At 37.5% G+C, this 12,919-nt stretch overlaps 1 pseudogene; it reads right to left on the bottom strand.

Moving 5' to 3' along the window:
* Positions 1–8,186: 8,186 nt before the first annotated feature.
* LOC115502097 lies at positions 8,187–8,414 on the bottom strand (annotated as a pseudogene).
* Between the last annotated feature and the right edge of the window lie 4,505 nt (positions 8,415–12,919).

The raw sequence follows: 12,919 nt of genomic DNA, 5'->3' as shown, positions 1-12,919 counted from the left end.
GGAGATGGTGGGGGGAGAATACGGGAAAAGCACCCCCCCTAAAAGCAGCTGGAAAGAAAGTGGCAAAGTAGAAACAGCCACAGGGACTAAACTAAAAAGGGAAAGGAGAAAGGAGAGGGTTTCATTTCCATTAAGGCTATAAAGAGGGGGAGCACAGAGTCTGAAACTCTGCAGCTGATACCTCACGGTGCTCTGGTGGGAAGGTTGAATACCCAGGAGCACAGCGAAGTCGGGGCAGTCCTTGGGCCATATGGGGAATAGCAGTTCCTCTGCTGGGAGGACATGAGGTAGAGGCTATGTGCCTCCCCACCCCCCCCGCCCCAACAGGCAAAGGTACCAGCAGACCATGGAGAACAACCACATTTTCTGGTGCTGGAACAAGGTCCTTAAGGGTGAAGCCTGGTGCCAGGTGTGTGTTGTGATTTTCCATAATCCCTGAAACGCTGCTATGCGATGGTGTGAACATTTTCTGGGGTGGGCTGGCACCCAGCCGCAGTCTCTGGACATCAGCAGCAGCATTATTCTGTGAATATTCCTGGGTGTGGCCAGCACCCAGCCACTGTTCAGTGAGACCCTCCCCCAGAGGATCTGAGCAGGTCAAAGCCGCAGTCCTTCAGAAGTGAGGGGTCAGGAAACACAGCCGCATCTGAGATAAAACTCAGGAGAGAAGTGCTGCCTGGTAACCTGATGCCTGGGTCACGGACAGTGTAAAAGCAGGGAGTGGACAGAAGCCGGAGACAAAGGATGGGTGCACAATTGCTGGTTGGGGAGAGCAGAGAGTTCCAATACTAGAGACTGGGTAGCTGGGTGACACCATTTTCACCCCTCCCATGCATGCGCATATACACCTACAAGCCCAACAACAATTCACTCCACTAAACTAAGCATCACCATCTAGTGGACAATGGAGCCATTACACTAAGCCCTGCTGAACTGGGCCAACCTCGCTCTTCAAAAATACCACAAATCTCTCTGCTGAGTTTATGGACTATAAAGTGTTTCAAAGTTTGACTTGTAGAGGAAACTGATGTAATTTCAATCATATTTCAGTCTGTTTGCTGGTCTATTCAATTTTATTTTTTTCTTTTTCTTTTTTGTTTTCTTTTTCTTAAATGCAGAAAGAAAAAAATTATTTTTATTTTTAATTTTTATTAAAAATATTTTTTAATTTTTCTTCTACTATATTTCTTACTTTTTTGTAAATTTTTGAAATTCTATTTTTATTCCATCATTTCATTTTATTCTATTTCATTGTATTCATTTTTTCAAATTTCAAATGTTTTCCTTTTGTCTTCTTTCTTTTCCTTTCTTCTCGTTTTCCCTTTTTTACTCTAATCTATCAAGCTCCTTTCAACAACCAGACCAAAACATACCTAGGATCTAGCATCACTTATTTGATTTCGTTTTTGTATGTTTTGTTTTAATTTTAAGTTTTTTTTTTTAATTTCAGGTTTTTCATTTTAATTTTTCTTTACTTTATTAATTCATTTCCTTCCTTCAAAATGATGAAAAGGAGGAATTCACCTCAAAAGAGTGAGCAGGAAGAAATGACAGCCAGGGACTTAATCCACACAGATACAAGCAAGATGCCTGAACCAGAATTTAGAATCACGAAATTAAGAATACTAGCTGGGGTCGAAAATAGATTAGAATCCCTTTGTATGGAGATAAAAGACGTAAAAGCTACTCAGGATGAAAAAAAAAATGGTATAACTGAGCTGCAATCTTGAATGGATGCCACGGCGGCAAAGACGGATGAGGCAGAGCAACAAATCAGCAATATAGAGGACAAACATATGGAGACTAATGAAGCAGAAAAAAGAGGGAGACTAAGGCAAAAGGGCACGATTTAATCAATGACTCATTAAAAAAGAACAAATCAGTATCATAGGGGTCCCAGAAGATGAGGGAGATAAAAAGGGGTAGAGGGTTATATGAGCAAATCATAGTAGAAAACTCTCGTAATCTGGGAAAAGACACAGACAGCAAAATCCAGGAAGCACAGAGGACTCCCATTAGATTCAACAAAAACCGACTATCAACAAGGCATATCAGAGTCAAATTCACAAAATACTCAGGCAAGGAAAGAATCATGAAAGCAGCAATGGAAAAAAAAAAGTCCTTAATCTACAAGGGAAGACAGATCAGGTTTGCAGCAGACCTATCCACAGAAACATGACAGGCCAGAAAGGAGTGGCAGGCTATATTCAATGTGCTAAATCAGAAAAATATGCAGCCAGGGCACCTGGGTGGCTCAGTCGGTTGAGTGTCCAACTTTGGCTCAGGTCATGATCTCATGGTTCATGGGTTCGAGCCCCACATCGGGCTCTGTGCTGACAGCTCAGAGCCTGGAGCCTGCCTCGGATTCTGTGTGTCCCTCACTCTCTGCCCCACCCCTTTGTTCTCGTAAACATTAAAAAAATTAAAATGAAAAATATGCAGCCAAGAATTCTTTATCCAGCAAAGCTGTCATTCAAAATAGAAGGAGAGATTAAAAGTTTCCCAGACAAACAAAAATTAAAGGAGTTTATGACCACCAAACCAGCCCTGCAAGAAGTTTTAATGGGGACTCTCTGAGGGGAGAAAAGATGAAACAAAAAGAAAAAAAAAAAGAAAAAAAAAAGACCAAAAGCAACAAAGACAAGAAAGGACCAGAGAATACCACCAGAAACTCCAACTCTGTAAGAAACATATTAGCAATACATTCATCTTTCAGTACTCATTCTAATTGTCAATGGACTAAATGCTCCAATCAAAAGACATAGGGTAACAGAATGGACAAAAACATGATCCAACTATATGTTATTTACCAGAGACCCACTTTAGATCTAAAGACACCTTCAGATTGAAAGTAAAGGGATGGAAAACTATCTATCATGCTAATCATTGACAAAAGAATGATGGAGTAGCCATTCTTATGTCAGATAATCTAGATTATAAAATAAAAACTACAACAAGAGATAAAGAAGGGCGTTATATCATAATAAAGAGGTCTATCCACCAAGAAGGCCTAACAATTGTAAACATTTATGGTCCAAATGTGATAGCACCCAAATATATAGAAAAATTGATTACAAACATAAAGAAACTCATCAATAGTAATACCATAATAGTAGATTCCAAATCCCTACTCACAGCAACAGACAGATCATCTAATCAAAAAATCAACAAGGAAACAATGGCTTTGAGTGACACATTGGACCAGATGGACTTAACAGATATATTCAGAACATTTCATCCTGAAGCAGCATAATATACATTCTTCTCCAGTAAACATGGAACGTTCTCCAGGATAGATCACATACTGGGACACAAATCAGCCTTCAACAAGTACAAAAGATCGAGATCATATTTTCAGACCACAATGCTATAAACTCAAAATCAACCACAAGAAAAAATTTGGAAAGATAACAAATACTTGGAAACTAAAGAACATCCTACTAAAGAATGAATGGGCTAACCAATAACTTAAAGAGGAAATTAAAAAGCACATGGAAGCCAATGAAAATAATAACACCACAGACCAAAATCTCTGGGATGCAGCAAAGGCAGTCATAAGAGGGAAGTACATAGCAATCCAGGCCTTCCTAAAGAAGGAAGAAAGATCTCAGATACACAACCTAACCTCACACCTTAAAGAACTGGAAAAAGAACAGCAAATAAAACCCCAAACCAGAAGACAGAAAATAATAAAGATGAGAGTAGAAATTAATGCTGTTGAAACCAAAAAAGAGTAGAATAGATCAATGAAACCAGAAGCTGGTTCTTTGAAAGAGTTAACAAAATTGACAAACCCGTAGCCAGTTTTATCAAAAAGAAAAAGGAAAAGACCCAAATAAACAAAATCAAGAATGAAAGAGAAGAGATCACAACCAACACAGCAGAAATAAAAGCAATAATAAGAGAATATTATGGGCAATTATGTGCCAATAAAATGGGCAATCTGGAAGAAATGGACAAATTCCCAGAAACATATAAACTACTAAAACTGAAACAGGAAGAAATAGAAAATTTGAACAGACACATAACCAGTAAAGAAATTGAATTAGTAATCGAAAATCTCCCAAAAAACAAGATTTCAAGGCCGGATGGCTTTCCAGGGGAATTCTACCAAACATCTAAAGAAAAGTTAATACCTTTTCTCTTGAAGCTGTTCCAAAAAATAGAAATGGAAGGAAAACTTCCAAACTCTTTCTATGAAGCCAGCATTACCTTGATTCCAAAACCAGACAAAGACCCCACTAAAAAGGAGAACAATAGACCAATTTCCCTGATGAACATGGATGCAAAAATCCTCAAGAGGATATTAGCCAACCAGATCCAACCATACATTAAAAAAAATTATACACCATGACCCAGTGGGATTTATACCTGGGATGAAGGGCTGGTTCAATATCTGCAAAACAATTAACATGATTCATCACATCAATAAAAGAAAGGACAAGAACCACATGATCCTCTCAATAGATGCAGAGAAATCATTTGACAAAATACAGCATCCTTTCTTGATAAAAGCCCTCAATAAAGTAGGGATAGAAGGATCATACCTCAAGATCATAAAAGCCATATACTAATGACCCAATGCTAATAACACCCTCAATGGGGAAAAAAATGAGAGCTTTCTCCCTAAGGTCAGGAACAAGATAGGGACGTCCCCTCTTGCCACTGTTAGTCAACACAGTATTGGAAATCTTAGTCTCAGCAATCAGACAACACACAGCAATAAAAGGCATCCAAATCAGCCAGGAGGAGGTCAAATTTTCACTCTTTGCAGATGACACGATACTCTATATGGAAAACACGAAAGATTCCACCAAAAAACTGCTAGAACTGACCCATGAATTCAGCAAAGTTGCAGGATATAAAATCAATGCACAGAAATTGGTTGTATGCCTACACACCAACAATGAAGCAACAGAAATGAAATCAAGGAATAGATCCCATTTATAATTGCACCAAAACCCATAAAATACCTAGGAATAAATCTAACCAAAGAGGTGAAAAATCTATACCCTGAAAAGTATAGAAAGTGTATGAAAGAAATTGAAGAAGACACAAAAAAATGGAAAAAGATCCCATGCCCCTGGATAGGAAGAACAAATATTGTTAAAGTGTCAATACTACCCAAAGCAATCTACATATTCAATGCAATACCTATCAAAATAGCACCAGAATTCTTCACAGAGCTAGAATTAACAATCCTGAATTTTGTATGGGACCAGAGAAGACCCCGAATAGCCAAAGAAATCTTTAAAAAGAAAACCGAAGCTGGAGGCATCACAATCCCGGACTTCAAGCTGTGTTACAAAGCTGTGATCATCAAGGCAATATGGTACTGGCACAAAAGCAGACACTCAGATCAATGGAACATAACAGAGAACCCAGAATGGACCCACAAATGTATGGCCAACTCATCTTTGACAAAACAGGAGAGAATATCCAATGGAATAAAGACGGTCTCTTCAGCAAATGGTGCTGGGAAAACTGGACAGCGACATGCAGAAAAATGAACATGGACCACTTTCTTATACCATACACAAAAATAAACTCAAAACGGATGAAAGACCTAAATGTAAGACAGGAAGCCATCAAAATCCTTGAGGAGAAAGCAGGAAAAAACCTCTTTGATCTTGGCCGCAGCAACTTCTTACTTGACATGTCTCCAGACGCAAGGGAAACAAAGGCAAAAATGAACTACTGGGACCTCATCAAAATAAAAGGCTTCTGCACAGCAAAGGAAAAAATCAGCAAAACTAAAAGGCAGCCAACAGAATGGGATATCTTTGCAAATGACATATCAGATAAAGGGTTAGTATACAAAATCTATAAAGAACTTATCAAACTCAACACCCAAAAAACAAATAATCCAGTAAAGAAATGGGCAAAAGACATGAATAGACACTTCTCCAAGGAAGACTTCCAGATGGCCAACCGACATATGAAAACATGTTCAACATCTCTCATCATCAGGAAAATACAAATCAAAACCATACGGAGACACCACCTCACACCTGTCAGAATGACTAACATTAACAACTCAGGCAACAACAAATGTGGGCGAGGATGCGGAGAAAGAGGATCTCTTTTGCACTGCTGGTGGGAATGGAAGCTGGTGCAGCCACTCTGGAAAACAGTATGGAGGTTTCTCAAAAAATTAAAAATAAAACTACCCTACAACCCAGCAGTTGCACTACTCGGTATTTATCCAAGGGATATAGGTATGCTGTTTCGAAGGGACACATGCACCCCCATGTTTATAGCAGCACTATCAACAATAGCCAAAGTATGGAAAGAGCCCAAATGTCCATCGATGGATGAATGGATAAAGATGTGGTGTGTGTATATATATATACATACAGTGTGTATATACAGTGTGTGTGTGTGTGTGTGTGTGTGTATGTACAGTGAGTATTACTCAGCAATGAAAAAAAAAATGAAATGTTGCCATTTGGAGCTACGTGGATGGAACTAGAGGGTATTATGCTAAGTGAAATTAGTCAGAGAAAGACAAATATCATAGGACTTCACTCATATGAGCACTTTAAGATACAAAACAGATGAACATAAGGGAAGGGAAGCAAAAATAATATAAAAACAGGGAGGGGGACAAAACATAAGAGACTCTTAAATATGGAGAACAAATAGAGGGTTTTTGGAGGGGTTGTTGGAGGGGGGATGGGCTAAATGGGTAAGGGGCTTAAGGAATCTATTCCTGAAATCATTGTTGCACCATGTGGTAACTAACTTGGATGTAAATTATAAAAAATAGATTTAATTTAAAAAAAGGAAAAAAAAAGAAATTCTTTACCACATAGAATTGTCACGTCTTAAAGAAGATTAAGAAATTAGTTATATATTGGCTGAGAACCCTGAACATTTGATGTTGAAATAGATTAAAGATGAAGTGCAGAGAAAATACTTCTCCAGAAGTAGTTTGGAGAAAATAAAGTTGGAGGGAGATTAAATATGTGATCTGTGTTTAGTATCTCCTAATTCTGTTAGGGTGTGTGTATGTGTTATCTATTAATTAGAATTCAATTCATATCCACAGCGATTGAGTAAATGCATGGATCCAGGGAATTTAGTCAGTGATTATGGTAAAAGATAGAGAATAAAACCATCACCCTTGTTTTCTTGAGTCTCAGGATCTGAGGAGAGGCAGGGGAAATCCACTAGGCATAAACATTAGTTAAGTGATATTTTCTTAGGAGCACCTGGATGGCTCAGATGGCTAAATGTCTAACTTTGGCTCAGGTCATGATCTCGCCATCTGTGGGCTCAAGCCCCATGTCAGGTTCTGTACTGACAGCTCAGAGCCTGGAACCTGCTTTGGATTCTGTGTCTCCCACTCTCTCTGCTCCTTCCCTGCTTGTCTCTGTCTCTCTCTCTTTCAAAAATAAATAAACATTAATTTTTTTCAGTAATATTTTCTTGTAATCTTTGCCTAGACAGAGGTTTATGCTACTTAAGCTAATTAGGAATGATGGTCATGAAGATTTTCAAGTATCTAGATTATAGCCCATGGGAGACCATCTGAGGATCAGTAGTAGACAATTTCCTAGTAGAGACCTTCTCAAAGTCTTTACATTGGTCTGGCCAATGCTTAATAGTTTCATAACTAGAAGAGCTTAAGTTTGTCTTTGAGATCTCAACTAAGACTTGTTTTCTTTATTTTTGAAATTCTTGTGCTGGTTTCACCATTTTCAAAACGTAGAGCCCCAAATTTTGGCCAAAAATGTACAAGATGACATCAACTTTTCTCACTATTAGTTTTACAAATCACGTGATTCAGGTGGTGTCTGACAGATGTTTCCATTCAAAGGTACGGAAAGATATCTTTCACAATTAAAGGTTATACTATGGTGTGATAGTTTGAAGAGTTTACAATTAAGGGGGTTTAGTATGAGGTTATACAGTGGAAGATTATAAATATTCTCTTTCCCAAAAAGATTTCATTTAAGCATATAACACTGATAATCACTGCCTACATAATTATTACATTGGCAATTGCACAATGGTGATTTTAAAAATTTTATCATCCCTTATACAGTGACTAGCTGGCATTCTTATCCCTGAAAAAAGTTTACTCATTTTCACCTCCCCTTCCTCCTTCTCTTCCCTCTTTCTTCCTTTCTTCCTCCCTCCCTTCCTTCCTTCTATTTAAAAAATTAACACAGTTCAAATCACTATGTCTGGTTCATTTCTGCTCTTTGCTCCTTCACTGCCAAAACTTGGAGCAGAGAGTGCCTCAGATTCTCTGCTTTCTTTTTGTCTGTGATAAACACAATATAAAATGTCTACTGCATCAAGCTTTAAATTTCACATTATCCTATTTACTTGACCTTGACAGATTTGGCATCCTTTCTCCTGGCTGTGAGCAGAAAGTTCTTGATTTCCTCAAGGTTATGAGGCATAACTACAAAGCCTGCAGGAGAGCATGTGACCTGCAGGAAGCAAAGGGATGGAAATGAAAGAGACTGCCAATATTTGTCTCCTGGCAGTTAAACCCTCCCTTGAAAGAACTGAACATTTTGGGTAAGTGATTTTGAACATTGCTATATATTATTGTTGATGACAAGTTGTCCAAGATTTGGACAGTAGTAGCCTCTCATACCAATCTCTATGTCCTTGTTTTTTTCTATATATTCTAGGTAACTGAACTTCTCTGTGTTCTAATTATGCTAAAGGGATGAGTTTTGTGAGGCTGTGTTTGCTTTTTTTGCCTTTTTTCTACCTTTTTTTTAAATGAGAATATAACTTCTGGAATTTCAAATTTCTTTTATGGTTCCCATTACCTCAGCTACTTAGAATTTCTTGAGTCTGATAGTTTTGCTAGGTTATCTCTCAGAGTTGATAATTCCAGATCAATTTTTCCACATACACAGTATACTTTTAAATATACATATTCAGATCTGCTTTTGCAACTCCCAAATTTTCTTGGATTACAGATTTAAATATTAGTTCTCATCTACAGTTTTGTTTTTTCTTCTTCAAGGATGGATCATCCTCAGCAATCTTTTTTATGTTTTTATTCATTTTTGAAAGAGAAAGAGACAGAGTGCCAGAGGGGGTGGGGCAGAGAGAGAGGGAGACACAGAGACACAAAATCTGAAGCAGGTTCCAGGCTCTGAGCTGTGAGTAGAGAGCCTGATGCAGGGCTTGAACCCAAGAGTGGTGAGATCATGACCTGAGCCAAAGTTGGTTGCTCGACTGACTGAGCCACCCAAGCACCCATCCCAACAATCTTTTATCTCCATCACTATTTGGTTGCTTTAGCTAATTTCATCTAATTTCTTTTGTGAAATTTTCAGTTGTTTCTATTGGAAAAAAGGCATAATTGTGATTTTTCTTTAGTTATAAATTGTTACGTATTTTTCTCTGTCTTTAATTTTTGTTTTCTACATTTGGTTAATTTTCATTTTGCATCTTTCTTTTTTTGTCCATTTCTGAGTCTATAAATCTGTGACTTGAGGTTGTTTTCTTTCTACTGTAAAGACATACTGAAAGATATTTAGTTCAATTTGACATATTATGGTATAGTTTACTTCTGTTTTGAGGTGGAATATTTTTAGGGAGGTGATTTATCATCAACTGAAATATTTTCTAGTGGTCAATGTTCTTATACTAAATTTACACAGTATATCTGATTAGACAGCCTTTATTCATTTTCAAATGTTTTATATTATCCTGCACAAGTAATAACAGGTGATTTTATACTCACAGAGTGGAGTTTGAATAACTCACTAGGTTTCTCAGTTTAAAAGCGTCTCTTTTGGCACAGTGAAGTATGGACCATTAAGAAATAACACTCTTTGGAGGAGAAGCTAGTATTTCTTCTGATTTTGTGGTTTCCTCTCTCCTTCTGCCCTTTTCCCTCTCTCTCTTTCTCTCTCTCCTCACCACCAAGTTTGCAAATAAGCCTCTGGCTCCCAAACCCAATTCTTCCTGATACTGTTCTTCTGTTCTTTGGACACATTTTAAAGCTACTTTCTTTTAACTTCACAATATCAAGTATCACGATCCACTGATCAGGTGTGTTCTTATTTCCCCTTTCAGTGTAGAAGTCTTCCCCCACCCTTTTTAACTCTTAAGGTGACTTATATCAGTGTTCTGTAGTGGTGGACATAGGCTACCTTCTCCTATTTTATAGTCTCTATGTGGCTCTGTTTCAGTATGAAGTGTGGAGCTAAATTTGCTGGTGTTTTATATGTATTTTCTTAATTATTATAACTTGAGGACTGTAGAATTCTCTGTACTGTAGCTATGTGTCAAGTATGGGTGATGTATTATTTTATTTGATCTTTCCTGTCAATGGTATGTTTTTTTTGGAGGAAATATGAAGAGATTCTGAATGAAGAAATCTCTGTTATCCCACAGTTTCCAGTAAGTCCCTTTTTCACTTAATTTTTACTATAGACAGCCTAAGTAATGAGCTGGAATATTGAGGATGACACCATTTTTTGGTCAACATAATGACAGAATATATGTGAATTTAGTAGTTTAGTCTATGCCTAGGGAAATGAGCCCACCTCACTCATGGTGTAGAGACTGACCACTGCATAAGTTCTAACACAAGGTTTAAAATGAGCAGAGGTGTCATAGGTGAATCAGGAGAGCTTTTCCACATAAGGACTCAGGTTTAAGGGTGTCTACTGCATTAGAGTACATGTTAAAGTATTTGAGCAAAAGACACAGAATGTAAAACCAAGAGACTATACAGTATGGCTTTCATATCACTGTTGACAAAGGAACTTTCTGTGTCCAACAGACCTGAGTCCAATTTTATAATTATCAGATACCCTTTTCTTGAAATTTAGTACTGATTAAATATAAATGTCTTAATAATTATGGGAAAATAGTAATGGCTGAGACTTTACCTAAATATCATTGTCCATTATTTTTTCTCACTGATGGCCTTCTTTGACTTCTTTTAATGTCTTTCCTCCTAGTCATTTCCAGCTATATCCCAACACCAGTATAAATCCCAGGTGAGTTTTAGTAAGTGCTCTCAAAGACCAATGGGTAACTTCCTAGGTGCTCACTTACCAAGATTTTTGCATGGAAGAGAGGATACTGGAAATGCTATGTTGTTCATCATAGCCTCCAATTAATTCATAGTCTAAAACACTCCTTTAAGTTGTCATATCTGTGAAGCTCCTCTCCTCAAGCAAAACCAGATGGCATAATGCATCTATCCAAACCAACCCATTAGCTTCAGTGTTTTGTTCTGTTTCTGTTTTTTGGCAATGTCACTTTCATCCCACCTTTTGAAATTGTGATTCATTCTCTCTGGCTTTGCAATGCCTTTCAGATTATATTCTGAGTACTGTCTTACTCATTAAAACATTTGTCTCCTCACTATAAATCATGACTTGGCTTTCCCTCTAGCTAACTTGTCTTAATGTATCTTGGATAAATTCTGTGTATGTTTAGATCTGGACAAACATACAACTATGTCACTGAGATGAACTGCCACTAAGATAATTCTGTTTTCCAGTGGGAACTAAAAAACAATTGATGGCTTCAAAATTCATTAAGTATTTATTGAGTACCTGACATGTAACAATGTATTGTGGTGAAGATATGATGGTAAACAAGAATGATATTCTCTCTCCTTTCACAGAGAATTTAGTTTTATGAGATAGAGAAGCAAGTCAAAGTTGTCTTTTTTTTTCTTTCTTTCCCATAAAATAAGTAATGCTATTAAAAGGAATTCCAGGATATCAGGGGAGAATCTATGCACATATAATGAGATGGAAGGGGATCTCTAACTAGTTAGAGAGAATATAAATGGAGACCAAAGAATCTGCTGAAGTTGTAACTTTAAAGGATTGGGAATTTTATCAAGTTGTCTTACCCACTTCCAACTAATTGAGCTATCCCAGCTTAGGGTCCAAGTAAGAGCACAACAGAGAAAATCCATCCCTATCGTGTACTACCCAAATTCTTAATCAAAACAAAGTAACCAGTGTAACAAAACAGTCATTCCTTTATGCACTAAATATGGAATATCTTGTAACACAGCAATAGTTAACTGTAACAAAACTCAGTTATCTGGGAGTGATAGGACACTACAATAAAAATTTACAACTTGTGGCACTGACTTTAAAATGGTGGATGGAGGCCAGAATTTTCTTAAGAAGCCTGTTGAGGAGGTCCTGAAAGACAATGAGGGAAAAGTTTCTGGAGACTGGAGAAAAAAAAAGGAAGAAAGAAAAAGAAAAACGAGAGACACTACCTATGTAATAGCAGAATGTTTGGCAACACTGTAGCCTGAGAAAATATGGAAAAGAGAAAGAGTGCCCAATTGACTCATGGATCTGGCTAGGAAATTTATAGGCAAAACATTAAAACATGGCAATTGGCTTCTTCAAGCTCACTATGTTAAAATATAACAAGAGGAAAATGAACTAAAGAAAGACTGTTGATTTTTTTAGGACAATTTAGAGGAATCATAAAGGATAAAAACTTGTGTTCTGAAATAAAACTTTTAACCCCCAGCAAAATATTCACAAAGTTAAAGAAAAATGTAGTTGAGAGACTGTTACAGGCATCCGTTTGTATGTACTGGATAGGTGAGCACAGAAGCCGACTTGTGTATTCCAAACACAGCAAAAATAATAAAAATAACCAAGTAATCCAGCTGACAGTCAGAAATGAAGGCCCAAACATAGACTCAGTTCATCAAAGCAAGCTGTCTCTGGAAATTTGCATCACCCTAGTTGAGGATTCCAGTCACTATGGAGCACAGATAAGACACCTCCCCCGTGCTCTGCCTGGGTCTTAAACCACAAAATCATAAGCACGCTAAGATGGTTGCTTTATGGGATACCTGGGTGGCTCAGATGGTTAAGCATCCAACCCTTGGTTTCGGCTCAGGTCATGATCTCATAGTTTCATGGATTCAAGCCCTGTGTTG

This window comes from Lynx canadensis, chromosome E2, assembly GCF_007474595.2.
Source record: "Lynx canadensis isolate LIC74 chromosome E2, mLynCan4.pri.v2, whole genome shotgun sequence".
Taxonomy (NCBI): domain Eukaryota; kingdom Metazoa; phylum Chordata; class Mammalia; order Carnivora; family Felidae; genus Lynx; species Lynx canadensis.
The sequence above is the reverse complement of the archived record's forward strand: the minus strand, read 5'-3'. Positions and strand labels throughout refer to the sequence as shown.